The 27,826-nt window shown below is 43.4% G+C and overlaps 1 protein-coding gene across 2 annotated transcripts in view; it reads left to right on the top strand.

Annotated features, from left to right (window-relative positions):
• Positions 1 to 27,826, top strand: part of MAML3 (mastermind like transcriptional coactivator 3) — a 239,200-nt gene that overhangs the window by 119,658 nt on the left and 91,716 nt on the right. The window lies entirely within an intron of this gene.

Genomic DNA, 27,826 nt, shown 5'->3' with positions numbered 1-27,826 from the left:
AAGGAACAGTCAATGTTCCCTATTTCTGAAGGGGAAAAATAACAAAAGAAAACACAGGTTTTACACTCTGTTCTTTTGCTAGTGTGCCTTCCATTTTCCATATCTTACTAACTCTGTCCCATATAGATAGCACAGTAAGAAGTTCCATATTATGAAGTTCCTCTCTATTTCCTGCTAGATAAATATCCACCCTTTGGAGGATGCTGTTTCTGTTGGTTTTCCATTTCTCTGTTGGTTTTCCATTTCACTGGTTGACTGTAGGCATTGGTGTTCTTAAAAGTACAGGCCAGATGCTTGGAAAGGGTAAATCAGCATAGCAAAGCAGCTGCTTCTGCTTTTGCCACCCCAGGACCCCCTTTTTATCTTTTTTTTTTTATCTACCCTTGGAATATTTTGTAGCTCTAAGCAAACTTTGCTAATATGGTTATTGGTGATCATATCTTCATTAGTTTGTCTTGCCTATAATTTCTCCAGCATTCCTGTTGTCTTGTTTGCTTCTGTTCAAGAGCTGTAAGTTTTGGTAATTTTTCAAGTTGTCATCTCACGCTTCCAAAATCACCAGATTTGCAAAAGTACTGCCTTTGAAGAAAGTGTCTTGTACTTCCTGGCAAAGAGGTTGCATCCAGCTTTTTAAAAAAACTTTAAAGTCCAGTTTCCTTCTAATTATTTTCTGTAGTAAGAAATAATCTGCACTGGTGCAAGATGTTTGTCTTTGGGAGCTCTGCTAGGTAGTGGTGTAGTTAGAAGTTCTGCTCTCAGTCTGTGTCCTCTTTAATATTAATGAGGTGTAGGGATTGTGTGGATAGCAGATGTGTGAAATCCTGAAGGTTTTTACATTGCCTTTTAAATTCAGTCAAAAATAGTACTCCAGAAATGCTCCTACCATGAAGAATTGTTGGGGATGCATGTGCATGGGTGGTGAGAGAGGTAGCAGAGAGCTTACAACAAGTGAGGCAGAACAGAGCAGGGATAGGCACTACTAAGGTCAAATTCTTCAATGTGCACTCTACTATTTTGATTATTTTTGTAATTCTCATTTTATCTTTGCTGGTGAAATTTCTTGTTGGATGCCCTTCCACGGAAAACTTAGTAATTTTCCTACATAGTTAATATTCAGATATAAAAAAAACTATTACAGTTTAAATGATGAATAGATGCTAATTTATACATATATACATATACTCAGAATGCCTAATTAATGAACTTCTGTGTCAGTCACGGATATGCAAATTATTATATTTTGCGACTCTTATCATAATTGTGTTGCCCTGCTGGCTTCAGTTTGGAGGAATGTTTTTACTGCAGTTTAGGAAGGGATATGAAAGACACTGAGCAACAAAGCAGTGAAGAATGTAACTGCTGTGCTGATCAATCGAAACTAGGTAGATCCTGGCTCTTTTCACATGTGCCAGAGGCATTTTTGAAGCAGGAGCTAAGTTAGAGGGTCTGAGCAGCTCTCTGGAGAGCTCACCCATCCCTGTCCACTGTACAGGGAGCTTACTGGACTGATGCCTAGAGTGAAGTGATATTGGGAGCTCATTGTGAAGCCATTATTTCTCATTTTTCTTTCTCTTAGCCGTGGATGCAGGCGTTTTTTTAAAGTAAAAGATTCCCAGTGTATTTTATTAGGGCTTGTGGGTATGTTTTGCTACATAAATAATTATACACTCTGTAATTATGGAGGGCATTAATAAAAATAATGATTTTCTGCTGTGATATGTACTTGCATTGAAGTTGGTCCAAATTTGCAATTCTTAGGACTTGGACAAAAGAAAATGAACAATGTCACTTATTCTTATGGCTTTCTGGTATCTTGGACTGAAAACAGCTGGGAGGAAGGAAAAAAAATCTAAACTTGAAAAAATTCTTACAATTACTGGCCTTGGAAAACATATTTTTGAAAAAGGAATTAATACAAGCTTGTTTCTAACACTCTAGCACTGGTATCAGAGTGCTGTATGTGCTGAGGGATTCCTGGGGCTGAGAGCAGCTATTTCATCAGGTCCTGGGTACTTTTTAAAGGCCTCCCTTTGTCACCTTTATTCCATGGTAGAATTAGTTTGTGTTGTTTCACCTGAAGCTGTGTCTGTGAACAGGCACTCAGGGTCTGTAAATAGATGGTGCTGGTTGTGCCACAGCCCAGGAAAAGACTTGGGCTGAATGTCGCTTTGGGGAAGCTCAGATCTTGCCTCCAGTAAGGAGAGTTCATGGCTCTGCTCTTAGCACAGCTCTTAAATCACCACTGGGATTTGCAAGAAGTTCACAGCAGCATAACTATCAAATCGTGCCTCCAAATTGATCCTGTGGGCTGGGACGTCGGACCCTGGCTGGGGAAGCTATTGATTCTCAACACACAGCCTCACAGGACAGGGAGGCAGTGTGATCTGTACTGCTGTGCTCTTTCCTCCCTCATACAAGTTATGACTGTCATGACACAGGTATCCAGTTCTTTCCCATGATAGCTGGGTTGCCTCAGTCATTACTGCGGCAGGAGTGCAAAGTTTGAGTCTGCGCCTCCTGACATTTCTACTTCTGTTTCTCCTCTTTGCCTGCTTGCATTGGCTTTGTGGTCACTTTTAGCCGTGTCAGCACATTGAAAATTGCTGACAGTAAACACTGAAGGCATGCATGCATGCTGCTGAAAAAAAAAAAAAACACACAAGGAAAACAGCTTTGGGTAAATGGTGGATTTGCTCAGTGTTAAATGTTCAGCAGCTTCCACTCACAGCCTGGAGCCTTCTACTAAATACAGGGCTTGGAATTTTGTTTTTAAAGGGAATTGATATAGGCTGCGGCACCGCTCACTTTTTCATAGTTGTTTTGGTATGTGCAGTAGGAGAGAGGTTCATTCTGCATCATCATGCTGTACAAAACATGAGAAGTGTTAAGACTTCTGAGCAGAGCAGCAGCCTCAGGCATGCGGGATCCTGGGGTTTGATTCAGGTAACTGGGCCGTCCATCTGCCAGACAGTCCGGGGATCAAAGAGGGACGCAGAGGTCCCATGTTCTGTGTCATCATTGTCACGCCCACCTTCAGGAAGGTGAATGATGTAGAAACTGCACAGTGTGCAGATCAGCATTAAATGCTGTGTGCTGCAGCAGGCTTGCATTTTACACAGATTGAATGCTGGGAAAGTAAGGGCAGGAAAAGGGGCATCCTCATCCAGGGCAGCGTGGACTGGGGAAACATGCTTCTCTTCTAAGTACCCAAGCACATGCTGATACTTGCTAGTATCACCAGGGTATCCCTGTGTTCCTGCCACTCTCCTTTGGGTTTAGCATGGCCTGGTTAGCCTGCAGGTATGGAGCTGAGGAACTGCTGCAGTAGCCCATGGAATTGGCCACGAGGCCCAGAGCCCAGCTTTGAGCTGCATGTTGCCAGCGGCTGGGCTCAGTTTACAGAGTGCAGGGAGGGGCAGGCTGGGCTCAATCAAAAATGGATTTTGCTGGGAGCATGTTGCTATTTTTATGAGAGTTTACCCAGCTGCTCTGCAGCCATTACAGCTGTCCAAAGCAGTTGTAGTGCACACCTTGTTGGAAACACTCATCCTGCCTGCTGTTGTCCAACCCCAGGACCAAGTCCACCTTTTCAGAGGCTTTTGCCAGGAGCCAGGCCACTTACCCACCCATGAGAAGCTCCTGCAATGTGGGCACTGCCATGGAGGGTGACTCTAGAGCTTCCTTCTTGTTTACTTTGCACCACAGAGGTGGTGGAGGGTACAGATGAGCAGACCTGAAACCTGAATCAGAAACATATAGATAAAACATAGGCCAAAATCTCATTTCTCCAGAGTTACAGGACAGATCCTTGTGGAAATTATTAATTATTCTGCCATGAATTGATGCAGTTAGGATCAGGATTTGGAGCTGATCTATATTAAGAATATCTATTTAAGAAGATGGTTTCCAAACTCAGTTTAAATTTGGTGTGGTCTCATTTGTGCCAGCCAGCCACACTGCTTTTAGTATGAGCTAGTCCAAGCTGGCTTAAAAATCCGCTTTAGACTGAATTAAACAAAAACAACCCAAAGGTGATGGAGTCCTTACTGCCTTGCCAGTTCAAGGTAAAATGCCATGAGAAACAGGTGCTGGAAGCTGGATAAAGAGATTGATATTAGGGGAAAAGTCAAGGCGTTTGTCTGCCCTTTGTGTTCTGGGTGTGCTGTTGCCTGCTTGAGCCAACAGGCCTGGCAGAGGCTCCATCTTCCCTCCTGTGTGTAGTGGATGCCCTACTCCAAGCACTGTGTAGGCAAGGAATAAACAAACCAAAATGATTTGACGCTAGTGACTACATTGAATCCCTGCTGTAAAGTTCCCTGCTTTGGAACTTCAAATCTTTCTTAAAGAATTCCTAGGAGGAGGCCAGCATATACTGACTAATTTTGTAAATCTTGCATTAAAAAGGGGGTTGTACATTGGAGAGGCTCCTGCTATATTTAGAATGAAACTCCATGCTCCCACTGTCAGGATGGGAGCTTAATTACAGCATGCTGCAAACTTTGCTTTTGTGAAGGATATTTTTCTGCACTGCTTGCTTCAAAAAGCACCGTTTTGCTGCTATTTTTATGACGCTTTTGTAACAGCAGCAGGAGTTGAAATGGGTTAGGTGAAACTTGAGAAGGATTCTCTGACAAAACCAGTGATAGTATCTGTGTGGTTCCCAGCGTGTAACTTCTCACCAGCTGAAATGAATCAATGTCAGGGGGAAGTTGTAGCTGGTTGCTGTTACTTTTTTTTTTTCCTTCCTTTTTATTTTTTTTCCCCCTCCTGCAACTTACAATTCGCTTTTCATATTACACCCCGAATTTTCTGTTCAGACTTCTAATATGGATCCACTTTTGCCGCTGTGTTTATGAGTGGGTAGCTGCTAGAGGATTGCAACAGAAAATAGAACTGATAAGTTTGGCAAGTTTTACATCCAAAAGCAATGAAAAAGTACACATGATTCAGCCTCCCTGCCTTAAGAGATAACTGCTGGTTACTTACAAGAACTGCCAAGCTGTAAGGAGACTTTTGTCCTTCTCATAGAATTGGGATGTGCTGTGCAGAGGCTGTCATGCCCTGCTCCAGGGACTGGTGTTGTGTGGTGTGGTGGTGGTCGAGAGCCTGTGGGGTGTGTGTTGGACCTGAACAGCAAAGGATCTTAAGGCTGCAGAGGAAAATGTTTAGAAAACAGGAAACCGGGAAGATCTGGGAGGAGTGGGGGCTGGGTGGTATGTTTTTGTTTTTTTCTGAAGGATTCTTTCCCTCATTCAGCAGAGTTATTATCTGTCTCCTTTAGCTGTGTGTGCATACAAGGTAACTCACGGTGGGAATGACATGCAGGGAAAGAGTTTTAGTTTAAGCAGCATAAAAAACCCTTGATTTCTCCCCAGACAGCGCTATGTGGAGGGATAGACATTTCTTACTCAGGTGGCACAATTTGCATATCCTGAATGTTGCTGAGGGTGAGGATTACAGCCTAAATTACATTGGCACCTTTCAGAAAGTTCTGAAATGTGATGCAGGATCAAGTTCCTATTAAAGTTACTCCGAGGAAACTGCATTGCTGTTAGCACTCTGCGGCAGGAGAGGGTGTTTTGCACCAGCCAGGTGTTGGGTGCATCTCTTGGTCACCAGGTCCTGAAGACCTGAGCCCTTGGTACCTCTGGGTCAGCTGTGAAGTCCTCAAGCCTGGCACGCTCACAGGGATACACAAGATGGGAACGTTACCTCCTGAAAACATGATTTCAAGGGCCGTTCCATATTGAAGCAGCAAGTCATGTGGAAGCCAAGCACATGAACCTCAGGGAAGCCCAGGTGTGAGGAGGCACGTGGCCCTGCGTGGAAGGTCAGATTTCTTTAAAGAAGTGTGCAGGTTTCTCCTGCTTGCACAGCTGAGGCAGGAAGAGGGAAGTTCCCAGCAGTACTGCAGAGTGTGGGGACAGAGGGGGAGGTGGGGGAACAGACAGCCAGGGGCAGTTTTTGCTGTGCAAAGGTACAATGGGGAACTAGAAGAGGATCTGTGCTGGGGGAAGTAAAGCAGAGCCAAGGTATGCTGAGCTGTGTGGTCAAACAAAGGAATTTGAAACTCCAAATTCAGTCTGCACCTACGAAAAGATTCCTTAAAGAAACAAAGTAATTCGAAGTGAGCAGCATCTGCCCACCTTTTCCTTTCCTTTTTTTTTTTTTTTAATATTGGTTTGAGCTGTCATAAAGTGGAAAAATCCCCATTTTTTTAATAGCAGGAGAGAAGTTTTTCGAGAAAATATTTAATTTGTAAACATGTTACACTAAAAAGTAAATATGACATAACTTGCTGGAGGAAACACTATTTTCAGTTTCGCAAATAGTAATGTAAATGTTAAACTTGCTTTTATTTCCCCTCCTTGGTTTTTAAAAGGAAAATAAAATAATTGGCCAGATGTCTTTGAGATTTGATGACAGATTACGCAGTACAGAAGCTTGACACCTGGTAGAAAGTCTCCTTTCTGCAAAGCTTTTATAATGTAACAATATAAATTCATCTATCTAAGGTAAACTGTTTTCCACCTCCATGAAACTCTCACAAATTTCTCCTATTAGCATAGTGTAAGGATTCTACTGAGGCTGCTCACCTGATGAGCAGAAGAGGTACACAAGTGGCACTTGTGCAATCCCAAAAGAGAGAGACTCTACCTGGAAATAATAATAATAATAATAATAATAATAATAATAATAATAATAATAATAATAATAATAATAATAATAATAGAAAGCATTTTTAATTTAGCCAGGACCATGCTCAAAGACATTCCAGCATCTCACTAGAAAATTACTGCTACAATACTAAACAACCCCAATGGCTGGGTATGGGTTAAATAATTCAAGATCGTGAGGTGGTATTTTGTGTGTGTGCTCTGTTTCTTGGCTTTATGTGAAGAGTATCATGGCTGCCCTCACGTGAGAAGGGTGCTCATTTCCCATATAGCAGATGAAAAAGTCCCTCATTTTCTGAAACACTGCAGGTTCCTCTGTTTCCAGAAACTTGCCTAAGTAGCATTGCTATCTGAGAGTCAAACAAATAAACCTTACTTGTTCCTGCTTTCCCTGGGATTTTGGACTCTTGGCTCAAACAACGTTTCACACAGTGAAGGAAAGAATTTGTTGAGCTGAATTTATTAATTATGGGCCAATTTTGACATTCCAATTCTGTGCTTATCTATTCTAAGACAACAAAACCAAGACCCTTATAATTCTAAAAACAAAGCCAAGACCCTTATAATTCTGGTTTTATTTATTAACAGTGTGCCAGAACAAAAGTGGCATCATCTGGAAAAATAGAATGAATATTTTGCCTAGAACAACTCTGTGTGTTTATGTTTTTTTAAGCATAATCTAAGACATTAAGAAGAACCTTTCTGTCAGTGAGATCTAAGCATTAGTCTTCAGACAATTCTTGCTGCAGTAAAGACTTACATAACAATCTGATTGTTATGAGTAAAAATAATAAACTAGTAAGGATTAATAGAATACTTGGCTAGGAAAAAAAGAGAGTGACTGTCTTGTGTTTCTGTGGTCTGTGTAGAGAAAAACTCTTCTGCAAAGGACCAATGCTTTTGGAAGAGAAGGGGTTGAAATGGATAATGTAATGTAGCTTCATAGAATAAATTTTTTGACTAATACCTTCCCCCAGACATTAAGTAAAGGGTAAAGCAGAGTTCCTTTGCTGTATGCTGTTCTAGTTGCATGAAGGTACTTCCATGAATTTGACCGGTTGATGCTGAGAAATACCAGCTTACTGAAGTAGATTGAGCAAAGGGTTTCATACACAGAACATCTTTACCTACTGTTAGTCTCTCTCCATCCTTTCTCTGCTCTTTAACGGTTTCTGTAGCATCTCTGCATAAGAGGTAGTTTTAAGTGAGGATGCTGTGATAATTTGTTTTTTCCCCTGAAAGAAATAAAATTGCTTTATTCCTAGTCCAAGTATCAGTATGCTGCTTCAAGGAGAGCTGTATTAATGCTGTTCATTCTCTCTTTAATGTATTGCTACTTCATTGCAAGGTTACTGCTGGCACCTCAGAGCCTGGTCTAGAAGCAATGGCCAAGTGGAAAATAGATGCCTTAAGGCTTTCTGATTTCTCCAGGTCCCCAGAGAAGTGTAAGTGGGTAGAAAGGAGGAGCAGGGAAGCACTGGAGAGGATGTTGCTCTGTCTGCCTCCTTCCTCCTAGAAGCTGTGGTGCTGGAAACTTCAGTCTGTTTAGGGCATAAATCTTTCTATCAGAGACTGAAATTTTGGCAGGTCCAAGATAAAAGTAGCTTCTATGGCCTTCTCTTCCCAGACTCTGATGCAGTACCAGCCAGGCTCTGGTTTCACAACATACCCATAGTGGACCTTGGAAGCAGAGAGGCACGAAGGGTCAGGAGCTAACTGTGACTATAACAAGTTTATCAGACCCAAAGCTTGATTGGGTATATTAGATCAGGTAAATATTTAGCAGGCACAGGCTGTCCAGCCTGTAAACACCATGGAGTGTATAATATATGATGGGGTAAGCCACGAACAGCTGGGCAAAGGCCCAGCAAATGCAAGGACAACCGTGCAGGGCATTCACTCCCCCCACCCAGGGCAGGGCCACTTGGCAGAGCCCCAGGCACAGAAGAGCTAAGCTGGGGAGGGGCCGGCCTTGGGACCTAATGGGGGAGGGAAGAAAAAGACATTCTCCTTTCTCTCCCTTCTTAAAATCAGTGCTGGCCGATGTTCCTGTTATTACTGACACGTTTCAGGAATAAACATCAATAGGAGCTGGAGAAGCACAGTCTTTGTGTACTTTTGCTCCACGGGGTTTCCTTTCCCCTCCTGTCACTTATTCTTCCGAGGAGACTTTTCTGAATAAGACAATATTAGGCTGCTTTGCTACTGGCTGTCTTTGTGTCAGTCCACCAGCAGGAGATTCTTTGTAAGCTGGAATGAAGATAAAGTCCCGGAAAACCAAATAATCAAAGTGAGGCGGGGGAGGGGGCTACCCAAAAAGTACAAGTCAAGTATTCTCTAACTTTGTGGCATTCACAGCTGGGTTGTGGTCAGGCAGACACAAGGCAACTGGATCCTAGGGGATCTGAGTTTTTACCACTGTGTGTTAGTTGCAAAATCTGCCAGCTTCCCATCCTGAGGTCATCCTGGCCAGCAAGGAGCAGGTAGGCAGAAGCTGCTGCCCACTTTGCCCAAGGGGCTGCCCACTTGGCCTACCCATGATGTCTGTCATGGGTTTGATTTGCAGCTGTTATTCAGATGGGGGATTTATGTGAAATATGGATCAGAATCTAGAATTATATTCATCAGAGGAATATTTCAATTCCGGGAGTTCTGTTACAGAGCAATCACTTGTTTGAATTGCAAAAAAATAATCTCTCAGCTTTTACTTGAAAAGCTTCCAGGGAAGGCCTTGAACAGATTTATATTGTTTCTTTCAATCTGTACAACACTGCTGCTGATAGTCTCTGCTCTTGCTTCTGAAGGAGAAATGCAGGCTAAACCATGCAAAACTTGTCACTTCCACAGGCAGAACTATCAACCTGGTCACTAATACAGAAGTGTCAGGAGAAGCATTATATTTGCCTAGATTTTTTTCCTTTTCTTGAAGCTTTCTGCAAGATTTCCCCATATAAAAGAGGTGCAAGGCAAAAGTACAGTTGGACAGATGCAAATTGGATAACTAGCAGAGAGCTGAAATGTGTAGCGAACTTGCTCACACATCCATGTGCTTCCCTGTGTGCTGAGAGAGAGGGGAGGGAGGCTGTTATAGGCAAGGAGGTATGTGATGGTGTTTCCTGTATAAAAGCACCCCTACAGCACATCCAGAGAAGTTCTCTGGGCCACCATGGGGCCAGACTGACTTGGAGGGTGTTGGGTACCTCTCCTATAGCTGGGTGAAGTTTCCTGTAAGCATCAGTGTTAGTTGTCTGTGAAAGACAATTCTTTCAGAGGCATGACCTCTGAAAAATGACTTTGAGATCTGAGTTCCAGATTGGCATCTGAGTTTTGATCCCTAAGAAGTTCCCTTACCAGTTTCTAGAATTTAATTACTCTGATTTATTGATTTATTTGCTTTATTGATACCGTGTTCAATATTAATAACCATTGTTCTGATCATATAATTACGCAATAGAGAAAAATGAAAGTATGTGCTACTAGGTGACCTTAAACCTACATTGTAGGGTCTATAAATCCTGCTGTCTCAGGCCAAAGAGGACAGTTGTTCCATTTAGTTGGTAGAAAAATGCCTGGTGCCCTGATCAACCGCAATCCTTTTCATAACTGCCAATCCTTTCAGTCAGCTGGCAAAGCTCAAGACACCAGGACTATGCTGCAAATGGTAATTTGTTTGCACCAAGAAAAACCACCTTGCAAGCCAGATCCAGTCCTTACAGCACAGACTGGCCATCTCCAGTCCTCAGCATCACTGCCAATGAAACACTTCAGCTCTGTCACACACACGCTTTGTTTGGGGAAGCACCAGAATCCATTTTGGAAATTATTGCAGTGAGGCATTTTAAGGGGAACCTGACACTGTTGTCAGTTTGTTTTAAATGCTGTACTACAAGTTTCAGGGGTCTTAGGAGGTGGGTGAGGTGCAACACCAAAGGTTCCAATGTGGGACATGGCACATGACTGAGGGTGAGGATATTTTCAGCTGCTTGAAACCCAACCAGCCTCCCTTGTGTGTCAGTATCATAAATCCCTTCAATCCCTAGTGTGCTTTCCAAATTCTGCCCCCTGGGCCACTATCTGAGTATTCTACAAAGTGCTTTTCAATAGCATCCAATTTGCCTCCATTCTTCAGGCTTCTTGAAGAACCCAACCAGAACCACATGTAGTCAGCAGCTTCTGATGTAAGGTTATTAATGTTTGGGTATATAATAACATTCCCATCAGGTACCTTCAATAAAGAACAGCTGATGACTTGCCATTTTTGTGAGCTGTTATGTGGCAGATTTTTGTGTGGTTAGTGACAGTGAATGCCAGTCTAACATCACTGATTCCAAGGCAGTGACTACTGATGTGAACTGGAAACATTTCCAGAAATGTCTGTCGATTTGGGGGTACCTGTGCAAGGGTTTGATGTTCAGAGATCTGATACTTGGAATTTTTCAAAACCTGGCTTCTTTATGTGTGTAACTAAGACACCCTTAATATTTGAACTGTTCTGGAAATGAAAACATACATGATTGCTTTTGGGGTTTGAGGTTTTTTTCCCCCTCTCCTGTTTCTGTAACTGACAACCTGAAATTCCTTTACCCAGGCCAGTAACCTTGTCTTCTCTAGTGGAGCTTGCCCTGCTCAGTACCTAGAAATCAAGACTGGAGGTGACAACCCCTATTCCTTACTCATCACATTCCCATTTTCTCTTGTTCCTCTTCCACTTCACAGAGGCAGAGCTGACCCACTGCTGCTTTTAACCGGGTACTTCCTTGAAGGCCTGGGACTGCAAACAAAACATTTAGTCTACATGTGGTAGTTTGGATTTGTAATCTGATGAAACCTTGCTCCAGATTCTCCCTGGAGGAAATGAAGCAGGAAATAGCATTTTCTCCATTTCCTTTACCTCAGCATCACCCTGTGCATCTTCTGATGAGATTATCCTATGGTTGAGGAACACTTTGGGGATTTTTTTTTTCCCCTAGGTTTTTCTCCTGACAAATGTAGTCTCTGTCAATCCTTCCATTTATTTCCCTTGAAAGTGTGAATTATAAGAATGTTCAGGTTTTTTTATCTAAGCAGATTACAGACATTGGATGTATGGCAATTCATTACACTTTTCTTCCACAATATTGATTAATAGGAAACTATCTCCATTGTGTAGACTTAGGTTCTGGAAAAAGCTATTTTATTCTGAGGAATGATCAGCTGTAAATGTATAACTATGCTGTCATGGTGCATTTTATTCAAAGTGAATGGGAAGGAGGAAATTCTTGTTGCTTTAAACGTTATTGTGTTCTTTGTTTTTCCTTGAGTCATATCACAAAGATGGAAAGTGATCAGTCCCTTCTGAAGTACCATTCAAATCAAATGTTTTAAACAAGTAACAAGTATGCAATGTACCCCTTCAAGTAACTGAATCTTAAAAAATCAGTAATAATTTCATCCTGAAATTAATATCTCCATGGGGATTCATCTTCAGTAGTCCTGTCTACGCATCTGTTTGTTACTTGAGCTGGTCCATATCAGAGTGATGTGGTCCAGGGCCAGCTTATTGCCCAAGTTGATTCTAGGCTGAAGGGAACAAGCAAAAACTGGGAGTCACTTAAATGAGAGGAGAGCAGGGGTAAGGCAGACCTTGAAGAAGCTGAAGGGACCATTAGGCCCCTTCCTTGAGTCCCAAAATACCTCCTTAGTGATTCATCATGAGCATAAGGGAGGACAATGGATGGCAGATCCTCTAGTTGCAGTACCAGAGTTGAGAGAGTGAAAATAACCTCCAGCACACCTTGTGTTGATTAACAGCCTAGTCTGTCTTTCATGATGTAGCTCCTTGTGCATCTCAAAGCTGAGGCTATGGGTTATGTCAGGAAGTGAAGCTTATCAACTCACCAGCATGGTGGGGTCAGGAGGCAGGAAAGCCTGTTGTGGAGTTCAAGGATAAACAGAATACCAGGATGCAAAAGAAGACAGAAAAGAGCCTCATCCCATGTTGTAGTGGGACGACACACATGTGTAGGTGATTGTGAGAGTGCAAAGCCCTTCTCTGACTGGAGCAAATGCTGATATTCTTTGTGGGATGTTCTGGCTGGACCTTCCCACAGGACTTCATCTGCAACTTCCTCTCACACTGCTGAATGTAAGCAAGTGGGAAATCTACCCTTTCTGTCAATCAGAACTTCCCCAGTAACAGCAGAAGGACAAAACTGGTAGGATTCTTGGCAGTTTTGCTGCTGCCCATAGGGTACTGATTATCATTAATGAGTCTTATTGATTTCACAGTGCAGCTTCTCGGGAACAACAGGAGAAGCCTGTTTGCAGACTGAGAAACGTAGCACATCACTGGGTCATATTTGGGAACGCATCTGTGCAGTCACAAGGGCTGGATTTTTTGTTGTCGTGTTGTTTTCTTCTAATAAAAGGCTAGATTCTGCATCAGTTTATGATTTTGAGAGCCACATCCTTCCCCAGTCTCATCAGGAAATCATTCCACTTACCACGGGTGAGTAGGTGAGTGGGGTTCTCAAGCCCTCGCATAAACTGTATTCTCAGCTTCGAGAGAGTGAAGGAGTTGAAATGTGAAGAGCCTCTTGGGGATCTCTGGGTCTGATGCTTTCAAGACAGCCTGGGTTTTGTTTGTTTTGGTATTGGTTAAGCTCTGGCTGCTGCACTGCTCCACCCAGGAGGATGGTGCTCTTTGCCCTGTCTTCTTAGTAGCAATCATTGTTCTAAGGTGTGGAAATTAAATCTCCAGATTCCAAGCCCAAACTGAAGGGCAGTGTGTGGAAGGATTCCCCCTTTACCTAGACATTATGTCTCCAGCTTATCCTCCCCCCCCCTGCTCCCCCCTCACCCCCCCTCCCATCCCCCTGCTCCAGCTCTAGCAAGGAATGCCAGCAAAAACAAGTGCTATTTGTTTGTTTGTGTTTTACGGTAAAACTGAAAATAGGAAAGTTACTGCCTTGTTTTTTGTTGGGTGTTTTTTTTTGTTTGTTTTGTTGTTGTTTTTTTTTAACAAAACAGACGTTTCCCAACACTTTTACCCTCTCGGTTTAAAGCTTCTAATTTCTGTCAAAACACCCATCAGGCAGTCACTCTATAACTAGTTGTACTCAAGCCGCCAGTGGCATCCTGTTGCCTGCCCTGAGTTTGGAGTCCGCAGGGGGTTTGCAGCTCCCAGAGTAATTCCAGAGGAGGAAAGGTGAGATTTTGGGATTAACTCCATCCTCTCCCCACGACCTGTTCTCTTAAATTATAAAAAAATAAAGAAGCAATCTCCCCTGCAGAAAGCCCTTTTTAAAACCAGACAGTGCTTCCTCTCCCTGCCTTCCTCGTTTCAGCGTGGCGACTGGCAGTGTCTCTCAGTGGGAGTGATGATGGTCTGGTGATATTCATCCTTCAGTAATCAGTTAATTAGCACAGTCCTCTACCTTTCAGCCTGCACTTCTTAGCATCACACCGGATTTCTGACCTGTGAGAACTTTGCTTTGAAAGGGCGGCTTGATCCTTAAGCCCATTAGCCAGATGCCAGCCCGGGCTGGAGCAATGTTCAGGAGCTCTGGGCATGGGGAGGTGCCAGTTGTGCTCTGCCAGCCACGTCCTTCCACGGCACAAACTTGACCCACAGTACTGGGGACTCAGCTCTAAGGAGGACAGGTTAACCCTCAGAGTTATCTCCCGATTCCCAGTTGTACACACAGTTCCTTCCCTGCAGCATAGAAGGGAGAGGAAAGTTTCAGCCCCCTCAGCAGTGGAACATAGCTAGGGGCAGGATAACAAGCCTGCTGGATCGCTGGCCTGACTGGTATGGCAAATCCCCTCTTCCAGGGTTCCTGAGGGTAGCTGTGGCCACAAAAAGTGCTTGGAAAACTTTTCACATCATTTGCAAAGCCACCCTCGGGAGTGAGGCCATCTTACAGAGTCTGTTTAAAATGAAAGAAAGAAAAAGAAGGTATAAAATGAAAACATTCCCTCTCTCCCTCATCTCCTTATCTTTCACTTAAAAGTAAAGGAAGTAGAACATTTTAAAGCAGCTTTGTTTCTGTGGATTAAATGAATTGAAATGCATCTTCTTTCTCCCTTGAATTTCTGCCCTCAGCCAGGTAAAGAGCTGGTCCACTGAAATATTGACTGTCATTAGTCTGAGATTTGGATTTTTTTCATCTCTCCGTGAAGCACAGATCTTTTTTTGATTACCATCAACCCTCCATCATAGCCGTTCCTGTGTAACACTTCCCCTTTGATATGACAATGACTTTGTACAGGAGAAAGGACCTTTACCAGAAGAATTGTTTCAAGAATTGATAGAGGGTGAAACCAAATCGGCAGCATAAAATTTAAAATAGAAAAAGGGGTGGGGGAAGGAAAGACAGCACACCTTGGAGTATAGATGAAGGTGGAGGGAGGCAGCTCTGTGGAGACAGGGGAGAGCATCACTAACAGGCCAGCTTAAAGCCCTCTTAACAATATGCAGTTGCTCTCCCCAGCTTGCCCATTGATTTCCTCCTGCCCTCCACAGGCCTGGCTGCAGTGAAACCATGTGTCTTCCAAGTGATGCTGAACCGAATCAGATTTTGCTTTTAGTTGCTCAATCAAATTTTCCTTCCTTGAGCTTAGAAGGCACACTTGGGACTTTATAGTAATTGCCTCCCCACGCTGAACTGCTGATACCTTTATTGGATTGGCATAGGGTTTCAGAGGACTGTGTTTAACATGCAGTGAGCCGCAGCAATGCAAACAGCTCCAGTGTTTAAACAAGCATCCGTTAGGCCAGGAAACAAGACAGTGCCAGCCCATTTGGTGCTCTTTAGAGCTGGCAGCTTAAGTGGAAGAGTGCAGGAGGGTTTGCTGGGGGGAGGGGGACAGGGTGGGGGAGTCACAAATGCAGTGTCAGGAAAACAAGCAAAGCATCTCTGTAGGTTTGTGAGGAATGAGCAGGGGAGGGGGGGGAACACTTGCGACTGGGGACATGTGCAAAGCTCATTAATATCTCATTATGTTCGAATTGCAGTCTCCCAGCAGATTGGCATTAATGTGTGATGTGCTGGAGGAAGGGGCTGCAGGAGAGCAGCAGGGATATTTTAAGCAAGCTATCTTTTTTTTTTTCCTTTTTTCCTTTACATTGAAGAAGTGGGAAAAAACAGTGTGTGCCAGAAAACCCACAATGTTTTGTGCATCAGCCCAATACAGTACACTTCATCAAACAAGAACAGTGCTCAGTTGGGCTTATCATAGTACCCACTAGCATCTTTCAGTATTTCCAATAAACCTCCTAAAATCTGGCTCTGTGTGAAACTTCCAACAGCCAGCATCTCAGCCCAGGATGAATTCTCCCCACCTCCAGCTGGAGGGACTGGGGAGGGGGGGGTACTTCGACATTTTGCTCCCTTGTGTAAGTTTGTAGGTAGAATGATGTCTAAAATACTTCTTCTCGTGTTTCTACACTGAAACAGCTTTTGTTTTATCCTTAGCTGGAGCATTGCAGTCATTAGCTTATCAGTTGATAAGCTGCAGTCATTAACTTATCAGCTGACATCAGTGCCCATACTTGCTTCTGCAGGACCACGTACATTTTTCTGATAGAATCTTGGCTGCCATGTTTCTGGGAAAAGATCCATTAGTTTTAGGGCAAGGTATTCCTTGACTTTCTATACCTGAACACGTAAGAAAGTAAAGGCAACTCCCAACAATGGTTTATCCAAAGAAGAACAAACAATCAAGGACTTTATGTAGCAGGATCTCTCCTCCCTGTGCTTCCAGTTGCTGAGTTGCATGATTTATCTCCATAAACTTTCATTGGGAAGGCTGGAGTCCCAAGGGATTGAGAATCTATTTCTTTGGTACTCTGTAGCACTGGGCTTTTGTGCAGAAGTGTTTCACTGACATGTACCAAGGAAACCTATGGGTTTTGCTTTCCTGCAATCACCTAGTTATTTTGCTATTGCATACAAAAATCATTTTAATACCTGCTGTTTTGGAGGAGACGTTTATAGCCAAACTGTAAGAAAATCATTCTTCTTCAACTCCTTTTGTGCTACAAGAGCAAAACAATGGTTAAATTAGTCCTGACTCTTACAAAATGCTTGCAAGACCATAGATCTCAGTTCAGACTGAGTATTATGTTTGAACTTTATTGCCCAGACTATTTGTTATGTGTTTATCCTTCCTAGTAAACTTTCTTTTGCTTTTATGGAACAATATTGGAGCCCTCCAGTGGCCAAACTAATCATTCTGAGAAATGGAGTTCAAGTTCTGCCAAGGAGGTTGATTTTTTTTTTCCTTCTCTATTAAAAAATTAATTTGGTGATCTTTTTATATTCAGAATTTATGTGGAGTTAATTTGAGTCACAGCATCATATGTGAAAAGTAAGGAAAGCTAGGAAAAAGGAAAATAGTCTCTTTGCCTATCTAGGATCTTCATATATTTATTCGTCTATATTTTCAAGAATTTAATGAGTTTATTGTTTAAATAAATTAAATTAGATTGTATTTTCTGAGAGGATCCCATTTCACATACAAAGCAGAGAAAATACATCTCAAGTATCACGACAATTCACATTTCCTTAAGTGACTCTTATCAGTTCTGTGGCTTTTTATCTAGGACATGGCTGGTCTGTTCTCTAGCAAAACCTAATTTTTGGACACAACATTGTCATTTGTATCAGGGGCCTCGACAGGCTGAAGATTTTGGCCTCAAGGCTCCCTCATCTATGGCTCCTACTGGTGTCTCTCATGGCCTTTTACTGGGCAAAAAAATAGCTTTTATTCATATTGTATGCCCTAGATATTAGTAAGAGGAGTTCTCTTTATCGAGGATGTTGAGATCCTTTAGCAAAGTAGCTGCTAAAATTGCTTACTTGTGCCTCCTCATGTTTGGTGTGATAATTATCACAGTTCTTCCTTCCAAACTGCAATAACAGTCTTTGGGAACCCAAAATCACATAGATAGGTTATGGTTATGTTGGAGTTGGGAGTTTTGAGGGGAGGTAGGGGATGAACTGGGGAAGAGGAGAAAGTATGTTTTTTTGTTTGTCTTTGAATAGGATGACCACAGTCTGGCACTCAGTCCATATTCAAAAAGCAGTGATTAAGGTTGTTATTTTGCTCCAACTCCTCTTTATTTAGAGGTTACCAGAAACGACTCTGTATCACCTTGCATTATATAGCTGCTGCTTTATAAAATCATGCTTTATCATCAAAATGTTTCATAACTAGAACACTGGAAATCTGGTAGAGGGAGGGTACTGTTTGTTTTATTTTAGTAAAAAGCTTCTAAGTAGTTTTTCTTCTGCAGGCACTGTGGGTATAGGAACAATTGTACTGGGTCACTCAAAGGGGTATTTAAGCCCAGTGTTCTCTCATCACTGAGCAGAGTGTAAGAAACAGAGCAGGCACACAGTCAGCCTTTCTTGGCACATCTTCCCTTCTTCCAGCTATCCCAGGTCTAATAACCTCTTGTTGAGCCCATCTGTACACCGTTTGCTTTTGCAGACCCCTGCAGACGTGAAGAAGGTTTCTTCTTGCCCCTTTAGGGTGTGGTGAAAATGAGGAAAGCCAAGAAAACAGTTGTAGCAGAAGCCTCTTGCTTGCACTGCATATGGGGGCATGTTAACGCCAATTCCTTTCATAGTCATTAGCTGGAATTCCTGGAGTAAACTTAGGCATTGTCTCCCTTCATGCTTCTCATGTGAGTTTGAGAATTGCTGGAGAAGATTAATGCCCAGGTCCAATTGTCTTTTTGAAGAAACTACTAATGAGATCAGTTGTTTTCATGGTTTTATCTAAGACCTGTAAACACCAGCAAAGGCTGGGAAGGAAGCAGTCGGAAAGATGGGGAGAGGCTGATCACTGGCATATGAGCATACACTGAGCAAGAAGAGGCCCCGTGGCTGTCAGAAGGAAGGCTCATGCCCGAAGGCCACTTCACCTCCTGCAGCCACAGGACTTAGGTGTGAGGCTGAGAGATCTGCACTGTGAAAATACAGGAAACATGGACGGGAGAGCAAAAAAATGGGACTGCAAGGGGGGGAGAGCAAGTGTTTCCCCCTTGTGCGATGCACATTTCGTACCCAGCTCCCTGAAGTCTCTCATCACGGCACAGAGCTGCTGCGGCTGTGGTGGCTTTGCCACTCGTTTGTCACAGCCTCCTCTGATGGCTGCTGACACCCAGGTGAGAGCTTCAGGGCTCCAGCAGGGCGAGGGGAAAGCGGAGGAGGCAGGGACCGGTTGTAGCTCTTGGGCAGCAGCACAAGAGCAGCTTTATCCCCCAGGGGGGACTCCTGCGAGCGTGCCTTTACTAAGAGAGGCTGGAGCATAAGCCAGGAATGCCGGAGCACACAGGCCGTCGGCAGCCCTGCTGTGCCCAGCCCAAGAGGCGAATCTGTACGGCTCTGTGGTTTCGTCTGAATCCTTGTGGTTTGAGCCTCTGCTCGGCAGTGGCTGTGCGGGGAGACGGCATTCCCAAGCAGGGCGCTGTGCCCCGCTGCGTTCCCCCACAGCTCCTTAGGGAGTCTTTTACCCAGAACCCACTTGGTAGCTCTTTGTTTGGTAACATTTACAGGCAACTGTATGGGGAGAATGTCACTGGGTCGTTTATGTCGCTGTACAGAGGCACAGGGAACACTCGAAGGGAAACATACCTCTTTAGTTTCAGGCATCGCAGTCCTTTCTCATTAGCAGGGAGAGGAGAGGGCTGCCACTACTTTACTGATGAGTCAGTAAAATCCTCTCTTTTACAGTGTTCAGTGTTTCTAATGTGATTATTGCAGGTCTGAATTTGGAGTTTGGCAATACCAGAAAGCTTTTGGTTTTGGGGATAAAATAAAAAGACCAACAAGAAACCGCCACAAACAAAGCAGTGACTTATGTGCCCAGACATACTGAGACTGTGGTCTCCTGCAAATCCTACAGATATCAGGATCCACAATATGCAAGGTTTGTTCTTGGCCTCGTGTCTTCCACCTGGCATTGAAAAAAAGTCAGTCTCAGGCAGCTGTGCATTTTAAAGCTGGGCCCTTAATGTAATTCTGAAATATGCTAATTGCCAGGCTTTTGTTTTCATTTGACTGTTTTGAAAAGCTTAGAAGAAAGGAGGAAAAATAAAGGAGTATTGTAAATACCCCCAGGAAAAACCTCAACCTGCTGCCCATGTAATTTCCTTTAAAAACCAACTTTTGTACTGTAGGAAGCTTTGTCACACAGCAGATTTGCACACAATCCTATATGCCCGATATCTACATGATTTTACATCATTTCTTAAGCATGTTTGCTCATTGTTAAAGTTGTTACTAAGGTTACTAAACTGTTTTTAAAGAAGGAAGAAGTGCTTGCTTACCCCAAAGCTTGTCTATGATTCCCTGCTATCTGTGTGTGTCTAATTAAGAATACTTTTTTCTCTCTCTACAGACTTTGCTTAGACCATCAGGGTTTTTCTGTGATTTAAACTCACAGTCCCTCCTGCTAGATCTTCCCTTATCTTTGCTTCTTCTAAATAGCCCAGAAATGATTGACCAGTGTAAGTTAGTTACTAAGCAAGAACTCGGAGCTGCACAACCTTCTTTCCCTTGGCACTGCAAGAAAGTAAGACTCTTTCCAAGAGCAAATGTAATATCATAATTATAGGCCAAACTATGAAGATTTCAAGCTTATTTTCTTAGAGTTTAGTGTGACAAAACTGAAGCCTCTGGAAATGAAACTGGGGGGAAGACCCAACCCACAGAGACAGAAATCTTTATTAAACACACATGTCAACAGCAGTAGCATGTAATTAGTGCCCTAATTGTAACTGGGCAAATAATTTTGGTGGCTTGGGGAGGGTCCAAATGGAGGCGTCTGACTATGGATATGCCTCTTTTTCAGCTTGTTACCAAGGCTCCTTTTCAAGTCAGTGAAAAGAAAAACACACTTCTGGAGCATGATTCCTATCTTGGCCTGGTGTAAGGGAGTATGAACTGCATCCTTAAGGCTGGAATGAATTGACTTGTTCTTGCCTGCAACTGTCTTGTAGTGCCTATAGAGTTCCCAGCCTCTTTCTATCCTGTTCATATCTCCTCCTCCACACCTCTTCTTTTTTCCTGGGTAAGAAAAAAGAGACTCAAACGCACCTATTGAGCTGAGAAGGTAGAAGATGTTTTGTATTCCTGTTGTCTGGGGACAGGATTTGGGAGATTTGAGTCCAATTCCATCCCTGCCACTGACTTCATATAAAGCTTTAGGCAGCTTCCTGCTCTGTTTTCTTTAGTGAAATTCAGAGATTTAATATATATTTGCATCTAAATGACAGCATTTAAGTGCTAAATGATGGATTGGGGGGGAGAGGGGAGTTGACACACAATTAACTTTATTTTTCTTTTTAAATTCAGCCCACCGATGTTTTTCTCTGAGACCAAAATCCTGGTAATCCTGGTAGTAACCCAAAAGTACTTTGTCTTCAGACTAACAAATTAAAAGCCTTAGAACTAGGTGGCTCATCACTCCTACAACAGGAGAAAAAGGTAGGAATGAGAAGTCTTAAAAAGGAAAATAAGATTAGTGGAAGCCCGTTATATGAATTCACACTGGCTAATAATGCATTTCTATAGTTTATCTAACAGGAAACTGATGTCTGGTGCTTCATACCTTAAGGGGTTTAGGAAAGAGCTGTGGTGTTCTCAGTGGCTTGGTCTTGCCTACAGCATCTAACAATAGCAAATGCTTTTTTGTCTTCTTGTGCTTATTTGACACTGTTAAAGGCACACACTCTCAGTGGTGAATGGGACTTGAGGTCTAAATTTAATTTTAATTAGCTGCTAATACATGCTTAGTATGCATAGATTGCTGGAATTAAAACCCATGTGAGTATCATGGGCAGTTACTACCTGTGCATGTGTGCACGTATTTGGAAAAAGCAGAGAAATTTTTTGACAGCAAAAGGAAAAGAGTAAAAAAACCCATGTTGTGTATGCTGGGCACATCTTTAGCATTATGAGTTGCAGTTCCTTCCCTCGGAGGTCTGTTTTCAAAATACACAAATAGATAAAAGTGCCTGATAGTAATCTGGCACACAGCCACAACTAACTGGGAATTTGAGCTGTTTGGCAGAACACTGCCCACCTTTCTTCTGGTCATCTTTTTGGTTCGTATGGAGAGATCTCCAAACCTTATATGCCTCTGGGATTTTGGCAGACTTCCTGCCCTTGCTACAATGAGTTGAACCCCCCAAAGCCAGCAGCCTGGGGAATTTGCCTGCAGGCAGGATGCTGCCTCTGTACTCTGGGACACTGTGTTGCTTTAGGCAAGCCCTGAGTAGAACAGAGCACCTTTATGAGTAGATGGCTTAAGAAGGTAGGGATGTGATTTCCCCCTAATAGTAGCTAACACTTCCAAAAGTATTCAACGGTAATTCATTCAATGAAGAGCATTCATTGATACTCCCACCTGTGATAAGGTATCTGTAAACTCCATGTAACAGCTTTAGGAGGGCAGAGGAGGCAATGGGACATCCACTCACAAGACTCTGGTCACTGGTGAGGTGGGTACCCTTCCCTGCCTGTCAGTGTAGTTTGCTTAGACTGAGCATGGGCACCTGCAACTGGGCATTCACGCTGTTGAGGAAGGTACTGGGAAACTGAGAGGAATGGTTCAGGCAGTCCACTGGAAGGGCATGAAAGCCTGGAATAAATTGTATGATTACTTGGGCAGGTTTCCCATGGCTGCTGTCTTTGCTGAGTGCTCCACATACGTGCAAGGAGTGAAGAGATTCACCAGATTGCAACAAAGTGCATCCTTTTTAGGATCTGCTCTTTGGGGAAACGTGAAGCCAAGTGCACACATGTAAACCACCTGCAATGTGTATGTATATTCAGACTAGCAAGCTGAGAGAGGAAGAGGTTTCTCCTGAGTTGGAGGCACCCAAGGTGAAGCATGTGCTAAGTATTGTGCTGGATCGGGGCCTTCATTTGCCTAAAATCTGTCTTTTTCTTTACACTTCATCAGAAGACTTAAATAGTACATTTGCAATTCACCCCACACAGCAGGTCCAGGCTCGGGACTCTGACACTAATAATTGAGGGATCTGGAAGACCAGAATTGTTCTTTTCCATTAGCTGTGCTGTGTGCCTTTGTGGAACATGAGGTCAACTTGAGGTGAAGGTACTGAGGCCACAAAGAACTTAAGTTTGTATGGTTTACTTGGCCATATTTAGGGCAAATCTGCTATTGAATGCTGTCTGGCCTTTAACCCATGGCAAATAGCTCTCAAACTGTGCTCAGAATAATTCAGAACGTGTCTAGGGCATCCTGTAGAATCCTTTGATTCCCTGAGTCTTCACAGGTCTTCAAGGATCCGGCTTTTTTTTTTTTTTTCCAGTGTTGGCAATAACTGGTATTGAAGCCAAAAAAATAATGTAAATAAGAGTTGTTCCATCAGACGTAGTGTCCATCTCTGAAGAAATTTTGGTGCAGAAGAAATTATCTTATTAATGGGCCCCTAATTCCTAGTGAACTTAACGGAACCCATCTCTGGAAGTGTTCAAAGCCAGGTTGAATGGGGCCCTGGTCTAGTGGGTGGCATCCCTGCCCGTGCCAGGGGGATTTGGAACTGGATGATCTTTAAGGTCCTTTCCAACTGAGACCATTCTGTGGTTCTGTGACCTGAGGGCTTCAGTGCCTCTCAGAATTGGACTGTGGGGTTTGTCCAGGTGTCTTTCAAAACTGGTGCTGCATGCATTCTTTTAAAGACATGTGCAAAGTCACGGCAAACAAGTGGTTCCTGCATTGCTCTTCTTTCCTAGAGATGGATCAAGCTGATTGTGCTGATCAGGGAATTGTTTGGCTGAAGGAAAAAGCCATTTTTGGATGTCTCTGACGTATTTTCTGTTTTAGAATTTTCAGTCATTTATTATTTATTTTTAAATGGTCTATACCTTAGCAGAAATTTACTTCCATACTCATCTGTCCCATGTTTTTTTTTCTTTTCGCAAAAGACATGTCTCAGTAGCATAAAGAGGATTAGAACTTGGAAAAAATATGAGTATTTTCATTCATTACTATGCAAAGGATTCATTTCCCTCCCTTTCTTCCCAGGCTTGTGTCTCCTTTGCAATGCTCACTGTACTGTTAATTGTTTAACCTGTACTTAGATAACCTACACTCCTTTAAAAGTATTTGTCTTTGCAAAGAAATCTTGAGATCACCTACGTCCTCAGACAAGCTGCCCAGTCAGGCAGGAGAGACAGCTGGGGAAGAGTAGGCTAAATTCACTATTTTGTTTGCAGCACGCTATATGTAGATTCACAAGACTTTTTCTTTTTTTAATGTGTTAATTGTGAAAATCTGTTAATTTGATATTTAAATTATTTTCAAGTGAAAGTTTCATTTATGTTGTTACCCCAAGAGGCTGACTAAAATGTGTGGGCTTGAGCGGGGACAGTGTATAGACTACCTGGCTCTCATTTCCTTCCTTTTCCGATTGTATCAAACACTTTGCTTCAGAAAGCATGAACTTGAACTTAGTAATGAAGAAGAATTCCTGAAATTACTTACCCCATGCTGATTTGAGGAACTGGAAGATGCTGCTTGATGCAACTGTGGAATAAGTAGCCATGTTGCCATGAGATGGAGAGTGTTGGGAATTAACACCAGTGAAGTGAATGGGAGACAGCCGTGCCATTTCTGAGTTCAGCTTTCTGTCAGCTTGCTATCATTCTTCTAGGAATCATGAATTAGACAGGCTTTGGGAATAAAAGAGGTTGAATAGAACCTCAAAGTCCATGGAAACCAGTGGTGTCACTGAGGGAGTATTGTCACACTTCACCATCTTTTCTGGCTCCTTCTTTGGAGTTTCTCCAAGAATATTCTGGAGTATTGTATTATGCATATAGATTGTGCCATGGCAGTACTTAGTGAGCAACTGGAAGGTAATTTGATTGCTCTAAGCATCAAAAGGGCTTTTTCCTTGTAATAGTTAGACAAGGTTTTAGTCTGTCAGGTCTGAAGTCAGAAACAAAGCTCATATTCTACCGGTAACTGTAGAACTAGCAGAGGAAAGCAGAGGCTGTGTCAGAGAGCTGTTCCTCCTCTGTAGAGCACAAGAACTCTCTCTTGTCCCAAATACCCCTCTGGTAGGCAGGCAGGGTGCCACCAGCACACTTCACTAGCCTGCTATGGCTTGTGCCCATCCAAGGGTGAACTGGGACAAGATTTTCCTCAGGAAACCGTTTCTAGTGTCACATATGCAGTTTAAAGAGCTAGTGAGTAGTGAATGAGTAGCTGTGGTGGATGTACAATAACACTGGGTATGTTGCTTTGCTGCTTCTTAGTTTAAAACTCGAAAGGTTCCCGCATTTCTTTTCTGATTTGCAGGAGTTTTTCAGGAGGTACAGGTTTAATAATCTGCACTGTCTGCTTTCTATCATTAGCCTCCCTCCTGTCCAGATACAAAGCAGATTGGGAGGGTTTTCAAAGGGTGAACACTTATCAGCACAACTCCCAGACAAGTCAATTAGAGGCTGCCTGACTAAATCTTCATAACACGCTTTCAAAATGTAGCTCCTGCCGTCTGCAAGGACATTTGCAGAGAGCATAGAGCTCAGCTGTTGGGTGTGAGAGGCAGGACTAGGCACTGCCAGCTCAGTAGTTCAGCTCTCAGGCTCTTAGCACCTTCATTAAGACTTTTGCACAAACAGAGGAGTGCTGGCACTCCCGAAGTAATGAGGTTGCCACTTTGCCAGTGTTTACCCTATCGGTCTGAAGAGGGATTGAATTGGATGGATCTGAGAAGGAGGGAGCCACGTAGATCATACACTTGGGCACGAAGCCTGTTTGACAGTGATGACAGGATTTCATCCATGAAATAATTGGTGCTCTAAAGTTCAGTTCAACTTGCCATGCGATGTCTTTGCATTCAGCTTTTCTCGAGCTGCTTTAGCACACATCAGCATCCCTTACCTGGCTGGCTGAGGGCAGGCGGAGTCACAGCATTTACCTGATTTGACTTCACCTGTGCTCTTGCTGTTTTGCTCTCATCTAGAGCCTTTTTTGTTACACTTCTTCCCGGTTTTCCGCTTGATCTCCCTGTGTGATCCAGTTCCCACTGGTGGCTGGGAGCCTGACAGCTGGCTGGGGCTGGCAGCTCTGGTGAGGGTCCTGCACTGCTGGCTTTTCATCCAGGCACCTGGGACTCTACTCTCACTGCTTGTGAAAGCAACCCTTCCCATCTGACCAGCCCAGATAAAATGCAAGGAAATGGATTGTTTTCCTTCCTGTTAGCTCTTTCAGGTTTAACTGGTGCCCTTGTCATCATATTATTATTACCCAGAGTAATTTTATTCTTCTAATGACCTGATGACAAAAACAAGGATGATGACAAGGTTTCCCTTAACAGCTTGGGTAAAAGGTGAAGGTTTGACCCCTTTCCTGAGGCAGAGGTTACTCTGTGAGCCTGCAGAGTTGAACAGGTTACTGGCTAGGTTGGCAGGATGAGATTTTACCAACTTCAAACAGATTTCTCAATGTGAATTTCCTGCATATTTGAAACATTGCCCTGGCCAGCAAGAGCTGGGCAGGCAGGCCCAGCATGGAAGAGCACAGCATGTGCTTTAAATGAGCAATTGTGCTCCAAAATCAATTTGCTACGTCAGGCTTCATCCTGCGAGTTAGCAGGCATTGGTGCCGTGCTTTCAGCAGCACGAGGAAATTCAAGTAGTAGGGGAGTGGTTTGATGCATGAAATATTTTCATTTGTTGGAAGTGGTGATATTGTAACCCACCTCCACTTCACTTGGCCCCTTGTCTGAGTTCAACCACAATGGGGTTTTTGAAAGGCTGTCCTGCACTTCCCACCATCTCTGTGGGACACTTGCAGCAAGTGTCATTAGGAGGCCTCTGTGGAGCTGATGGACTTCAAACACCGATGACAAGAGGTAGCTGTACCTCAGGCAATAGTGTTCTTTTGCATTGACTTTTGAATGGCAGTCTCGGAGATGATACAGCAAGGAAAGATGTGCAAGAAACGAGGAATCCTTTCAAATGTTGAAGATGAATTGCTGGCATGCAAATGGCAATGCTGATTATTCCTTACTGATCTCAGATGGTGGTTATGGTCATTATGTCTTTGCTTAGAGGAGCTGTCATGTCAAATCCACTTGCTTAGTGACACTTCACAGCCACCCCTGGGCACTTCCTAAATTGTTGATAGGATTTGAGTGCAGCACGAGAAGTTAAGGAGCAAACTTGACTCAGTCTTCAGGGTGCAAACTGGAGACTGCTGAATTGTGCTGGTATTTGGCAGAGCTCATGGAAAGCACTCTTGTTGGAGGTGGGGGGTATCAAGATCTGTCTGGAGAAGCTCTGGGATCAGAAGGGAGAAGAAAGGTGGGATGAGCTTAGGAACATTTGGAAGAAGAAGTGCTAAGCCAGACAGACTTGAGGAAGGGAGAGTCAAAGCACAGGAGAAAGGGCCAAGACTGAATTATTGCCATGGAAAGCCATTTGAGCAAGTGGGCTACACTGATTTGACATGAAGAATGGAAAAGATCAATTTTTAACAGAAAGGGTCACAGAAGAGCATGTGGAGAAGATGATAACCCTTGTTGTTTGTAAACATGCATATTCTCTGAGGAAGATGGACTTTGAACTTTGGCTAGTTTCTCTATTTTCCCATGGGGAGCAAAGATAGCTGCAGAGCAGGGCATGTTCCAGTAGAGCTGGGGAATGAGCGCACCAGACCTCTCATAGTTGTTGCTCTTGCCTTGTACTGAAGTGGCTGGAACTGCCTTAGTTAGAGGAAAGGCAGAGGCAACACGTCCACTATGTGGCTGGTACACAAAAGCATCCATAAAAGGGACCCTAAGCCTCCTTATCTGTGGGCTTACTGAGTAGAAGTGGACCTGTGTTACACCCTGTGAATAGTGCTCAGCCTCTGCCGGCAAAGAGGGAGTTTAGCCTCTTGGCTTCCCCACCTCCCCCCTCTTTTTTTTTCTCTTTCCTCTTTTTTCCTCTTCTTTAAGGAGCAATGAAAGGACTAGTCTGCTGCCACAGCCCTAGTCACTCCCCACGGATGACTGGAACAGCCGCCCACCAAAGGCAGCTCAGCGGTGGAGGATGGGCCGGCAAGTGGCTCGGCTGTTGCTATAACAACAGTACCTCTGTCTCATTTCTTTTGAAAAATGAATTGCTGCTGGTGAGATG

The sequence above is a fragment of the Manacus candei genome, unplaced genomic scaffold, assembly GCF_025592945.1.
Source record: "Manacus candei isolate 608988 ecotype Guabito, Panama unplaced genomic scaffold, ASM2559294v1 h1tg000092l, whole genome shotgun sequence".
In the NCBI taxonomy this organism is placed as follows: domain Eukaryota; kingdom Metazoa; phylum Chordata; class Aves; order Passeriformes; family Pipridae; genus Manacus; species Manacus candei.
This window is presented reverse-complemented; position numbering and strand designations above follow the sequence as displayed.